Consider the following 6,421-nt stretch of genomic DNA (forward strand, 5'->3'; position numbering starts at 1 on the left):
AAAAGAATGAAAGAGGACAGGTGTGAGTAGTGAATTCCTATTTACCAAGCTCTTCACCGTCCTGTAGGACAGGTGACCCTCTGCAGCCCACACGAGGTGTCTACTCTCCGGTGTCTCGGCCACGCAGAGCTCCTCTCAGCTGACGACCTCCTCGCCCGACGTTGGCCCGTCTCGGGGCCTCCTCCTTCTCGACGGCCTCCTCCTCGTGAGCCTCGTCTCCAGCAGCCATCACCGCAGCGGTGAAGGCCTGCTCTAAAGCCTCCTCAACAACAGTGGCGTCGATCTCCATGGGAGCTCTCCCAGAAGTAGAAGCCTCATCACCTGCAACGTTAAAGCAAATTCAGGCCGCGTCACACGACGACAAGCCTTTGTTAAAGAGTTTTCGAGCCTTCAAAGCCCTGAAACTACTCCTCCCGTGCCATCCTTGGCCATATTCCGATCAACCCGGTCACTCATGCGATAAATTGGGTCAAGTCAAGTCCAATTCGAAGCCTAGTTCTCAGTTCGAGTCGGAAATTCGGCAGCATTTGGGGAAAAAGCCCCAAATTTTCGATCAAAAGGGTCGAAAACCCTAATTTTCGCGGCTCAAAATTCAACAAATGTAGACGATTAATGCAAGATTAAGACACATACCTCGATTAGTCATATTTAAAGCAAGCTTTTGAATCAAACCTTGGCGGAAATGGTGAAGATTTGAGAGAGAAATCGTGTAAGTTGTGTTTCGAAATAATGAAACAATACCTCTGATTTTCGCGTTTTTACGCAGGAAAGCCAAATTGGGGAAAAGACGCAGCAGGCGCTGCGCCTCTTCCAAGAGACGCAGCTCTTGCTGCGCCTCTTCCTTTTGTTCCCTCCATGTGGATTTTCAAAAATTCGTTATAAGTTCGTTATTTGTGGGCCCATCTTTGGTGCGCCTCTTCCTCGATGCTATTTTACCCTTTTGGTTCGTTCGACGATCTTCTTTCGTTCCGGTTCGCATTTCCAAGCCAGTAACGGACTGTTATTCCTTCCAAGGCTCATTTTGCTTGTCGCAACGAGCGTTTACTTACTTACAAAAATTCGACACACCTTCATTATGTCTCAAGCGAGAGTAAGCGTACACACTGTCTCTCTCAAGACGTGAGGGTTGACATCTACCTAAGCAGATTTTTCCCTCTAGCAGTTCCCAGCCGCGTCCTGCCACTCAATATTTGTCCCCGGTAGCAGCGATATTTTTGCAAAGATTGCTCACTCAAGATTTTTTCCATGACGATCAAGATGTTCCTAGTCGTCAAAATATTTGTCCCAAAGCAAAGATTTTGCAGTATTGCTCACTCAAGATTTCTTCCATGGCGATCAAGATGTTCCTAATCGTCAATATATTCCCCAACAAGAGTTCGCTTGAGACCGACGCAAGCAGATTCAACCTCAAGTTTTGCCAGAGTTCGCTTGAGACCGACGCAAGCGGATGCCCCAGCAGTTTCTACCGACGTCCTGCTACCCTCACTATATTTCGTGTTTCCCCGCGGAGTTCGACAGGGTGTCGTTCTCCAGAAGTTCCTATACCCAAACCTTAGCCACCTTTAAGTTGACCTTATTGTTAGGCCTCCTTCCCGTCAATGCTTTCCTTTAGGGCCCCATACCCTAGCATAATCCTTATATACCCTTAAGGTCTTACCCTTAGCTCCCATGCTCAACCTTAGCTCCTACGCAACTCCGAAAGCATCTTGAGAAGAAGTCTCAGGTATGGTCTCTTCTTATGGCTGGCGAGCCTCCTTACGTAGTCTAATGGACTTTAAACGACCCTCCCCGATAGTCGACAGACTCTAAAATGTTCCCGACGACAGGTCCTTGGCTCAAACCCTTGAGCGCCTCGCGTCGCCATAGTCACAAAGTTGTAATCTTCGATTGACCTGATGGCTATACTTTGACTTTCGCCTTGTCCAAGCCTCAGTCAAAGTGGGGGCTCTGAGATACCTCGTTTCGCACCTCCAAAGAAACCACCCGGTGATGATTGGGCCGCATGTTTGATACGCGGAACGATTTGTGACAGTTCGTAAGATTATCGTCAAGTGATTGCTCAAATATTAAATGTCTACCTCTTAGAGGTCATCTACGCACCGATACGGTCGTTTTGGCAGTAATTAGAGTACATTCGGAGTCCGGGTCAAAAACCGTCTCCATTTTCTGATAACCGTTAAATCCCGAGTCGAATGTTGGAATGTTCGGATATTTCTATTCCATATTTCGTAAATTTTATCTTTTGGCAAATAATATCCCGTAATATTCATAAGATATTCGAATTATTTCCGTCCTACCATAACTCAAACGCGGAAATCTTTCTTCAGCAGGAGGAAACCTCCTGGGAATAGAGACGAGCAGCTGCGCCTCTTCCCGTGCCCTTTCTCGCATGTTTCACGTATCGTTTTTCATATCTTTCCGAGATTCACTTCCAAAGAGTCTCCGAAACCCTAATTCCTTCACGTGATTAGTATAAATAGGAGCCTTCGCTCCTCATATTTCTCACGCGAGTGTCCGCCCTTCTCTTCTCCCTTTGCATTCTAGACTTTGTTCTTACTTATTGGCGCCTACGTGCTTGAACTTTCGACCACGTAAGCTCGGATCTTTCCGGGTACCAGCTTCTCCGTTGCATGACCGACCAATTTGACCAACTACACTTAATCAACTTAATTAATCAATCGTTTTCCTCTTACGAGGGCACTTTCTTTGCATTCGCGTCGAGCATTCACTAATCGATATCTTAGTTCTTCTCGCCCGTCAACATGTAAGTCCGAGGGTGTAAATTCCTTATTTATTTATTGTATTTACTTTTCGTATCATCAATTGTAAGGTTTACGTCGAAAATACCGTTAAAATCGATTTCTAAAACCCTTTGTTAAAACTGTTTTTTGCGGATTTCCGGTAAAGTAAGTCGAGAAAGGACGCAAAGAATCGCCGCGCCTCTTCGAAGGAGCGCAGATTCTGCTGCGCCTCTTCGTGAGGGCCGCAGATTCTCGCTTCCTTTCTTCTTCGTTTGTCCTCTCGTAATTCGTGTTCGAAATCTTTCTTTTGTTTGTTCGCTTGTTAATTCTTCGTTGTAGCATCATAATAATCCACGTGTATTATAACCATCATTAGCATGTTTTAATTCGTCATAAATCCGACATAAATCCCAAATAATCCATATTTGCGGGTTTTCGTCATTAAATTCAAACCCGGATTTTAGAGATTCAATTTGTTCATATTGAGTTTCTGGAATTCGTCATTGATATAGTTTTCATCTGTTTATTCGCATGTTCGTCACATATTCGTTGTATATCCGTCGTATTTAGCCTAATCGACTTATTTCAATAGAGGACTCATTAATATTTTCATCATAATTTCATGTAAATAATCCGTTTCCGGTTCATCCCATCCATGTTTATCGCTTTTATGACTATCATTCACATGTAATTAACCTATTAATCACTTCCGTCCGAGTAAATATTTTAATCCATCATTAAATTCATCAATTCAAATTAACGATTTGCAGTTCCGGCTTCACAGCCAGAACTCACCCTTGGGAATGACGCAAAGAATCGCCGCGCTCTTCCGCAGGGCGCGATCCGCCGCGCCTGTTCGAAATGATTTCTGTCCCGAACTCCGTTTCGCCTTGACCTAGTTTAATTAGTTCGTATAACTAACTATTATCCGTAATATCATGCTTACATTCGTAATTCCTTCTTTTATCCCTTTTTCTTAAATCATCCGTTTTAAAGGTATTTTCGACATAAATCGCCTATTCCTTTGTAATTAATGTAATTTTCATTATTGTAATTTATATTTATTGTATTTCTTTTATGGTTTGTATGTTTTCACATGTAAATGAGCATTAAATCCTACTTCGACCCAATTGTATGCTAATTATGTGTCAACCGACTTAGTATTAATTTTCACATGTTAGGATTAAAACTTAGATGTTGCATTGCATGCATATAGCCGACGGTATATCAAGTACGAACAACTTCCCTAATCATTAGTAGAGGCCGCTATCGAGGCGGGCGGGATTAGGTGTTCGATCAAAAGAGCTTCCTAATACGTACCCTCACCCCTCACTCCAGATCTCCGTGAGCACCCGTGTTCATTGGCATCCACGAGAGTCATTCCAGACATAGAATGCTAAGGGTAACGATTGCTTAGTGTTCATGTCACTACTTTGTGTCTTGACATGACACGAGGTATTCAAACGGTTCCAATTTCCCATAAAAATTGGTGGCGACTCCATACAAAATGCAAACGCTTGTTTCGACCTTCACCAAGCGCCCCTGTGGGCGGCCCGCTGTCCACAACAGCATACACTGTCAACCAAACGGTTGAGTAGGAATATCTAAACAATAATATTAGCCCAAATGATTAAATAAATAAATAATTAAGTAATAGTAGTGGCTCAACCAACTGATCTCAAACTATTGTTGTAATACCCCGTAATTTAATAATAATTAATGAGAATAGTTTATGTAATTTAAATAATTAATTAATGGAATTTCTAATAATGGTTGCGAGAAAGACGTTAATTAAATAATAAAATAAGTAAACAAGTCGGGAATTGGGTTTAGCTAGTAATAAGTCTTGGGCCATGTGTTGTGAATAAATGGGTTGATTATATTAGGCCTAGTATGAGTAGTAGTCGGGATTTAAAACGGGATTTAATAATAAAATAATAAATAATAATAATAATAAATTGGTAGTTCCTATAATAATTAGAAAAGGCAATAATTCCTTAATTGGTCTTATATACTCTCTAAACCTAGTCTATAAATACTTAATAAATCTGAAAAGTAATTCATAAAAGAAGAGGGAGGAGATTTAGAAGACGGAAGAGCGATTAGCAATTAGCGATAAAAAGGTAAGTTCGTCTTATGAATTAATTAACTGGTATTTTATTTAATTGAAATCGCATAACGTAACCTTGGCCGTATAACTTAACCATGCCGTGACCTGACCCACCGTGACTCTGCCGTGAGACCTGACCTTTACTGACCGGACCACCGTTGACCGTCGAAGGAGGGAGGCTGACCGCTAGTGTAGGGTGGTCATTGTGTATTAAAAATCGAGTTTAACACGGATAACTGGTTGTGGGACCTACGACTTGGGTTGGCTGGGTTGTGAGTGATGAGTCGACTATGGTGGTGGTACTGGGGTAGTTATGGTGGTGGTTAGGCCGGAGTTCGTGTGAGAGAGCCGTGGTGGTTGTGTGGTTGTGCTGTAAATTTCAACACGGGTTTCGAACCCCTACTGGACGAGTATTGACCTGGGCAGGGTGTGGTTGTGTTGTGGTGGAGTAGTCGACCATAACAGAGGTGATGGGGTGGTGGCAGCCGGCGGTTGGTGTCGTTGGTGGCGAAAACAGGGGAAGAACAGGGGACGGGTTCGTTCGTGGTGGTTACCGAAAGACGATATTCGTGGCCGCATTACTGACTATACCAGGGATGGGGGACCACCCCTGGAGTCACCGTGGGATAGAGGTGTCAACGGTGGTGGCCAGAGGTGGTAGTGTTGGTTGTGGTGGTGTTGGCGAGGTGCTTTATAGGCGGTGTTGGTAGATGTCGGGTTTTCGGTAATTTGTATGTTTGTGGTTGTCTTGGCTAGGGCGTGAATTTGTGGGTGGTAGGGAATGGCTAGGCTGGTGGTTGATGGTGATCGGGATACGTGGTGGTGCGGGCTAGGTGTTGGCAGGTTGTGTGGTGGTGCTAGGTGGTCGGTGGTGTCGTGTATGGTGAGTGTAAGGGTTGGGGTACAAACGATACAACTGTTTATGGGGTTGTGTTTGGGGTGCTGCGTGGGTGACGTGGGTATTGTTGGGTTTTATTATTAATTATAAAAGACGGGTCTTGCGTAAGATCGTACACGAGCAAATAATTAATGTAAATAAATTATAATCAATTAAATTATGATAATGTATTGGATAATTAATAATTAAATTATAAATATATTATTCATTTATAGGTGACGGACTTGTGGAACGGGTTTGTTGAAGAATATTTTTAGTAGATTGCATTATTCGGAATTGCTTGCCAGGTAGGAATTTCCTACTCAACTCGAGTTTTTATTATTAAGTGAATGGATGTTTAAATGTGACGGTTGATGAGACTAAGATTAACAATTGTGATTTATTATTGGAATAGAGTATTTGAGTATGTTAAATTGTTGGTGAGCAGTAAGACGGGATTGTCATTGAGTATTGGATTGTTGGAGAGTTGATTATTCAGTTGAGCATAACACGGAGGGTGTTGCGCGATTGTGCATAGCGAGCAATCGTTCATCGCCGGTGAGCATAGTAAGTAATTACTACTGCCAGAGACAGTTGTGCATAGTAAGTAATTACTACTGCCAGGTGAGCATGGTACGCAAGTACTACTGCCAGTTGAGCATAGCACGATGTTAAGGGAGTTGTGCTACTGCC

Source organism: Silene latifolia, unplaced genomic scaffold (genome assembly GCF_048544455.1).
Source record: "Silene latifolia isolate original U9 population unplaced genomic scaffold, ASM4854445v1 scaffold_75, whole genome shotgun sequence".
In the NCBI taxonomy this organism is placed as follows: domain Eukaryota; kingdom Viridiplantae; phylum Streptophyta; class Magnoliopsida; order Caryophyllales; family Caryophyllaceae; genus Silene; species Silene latifolia.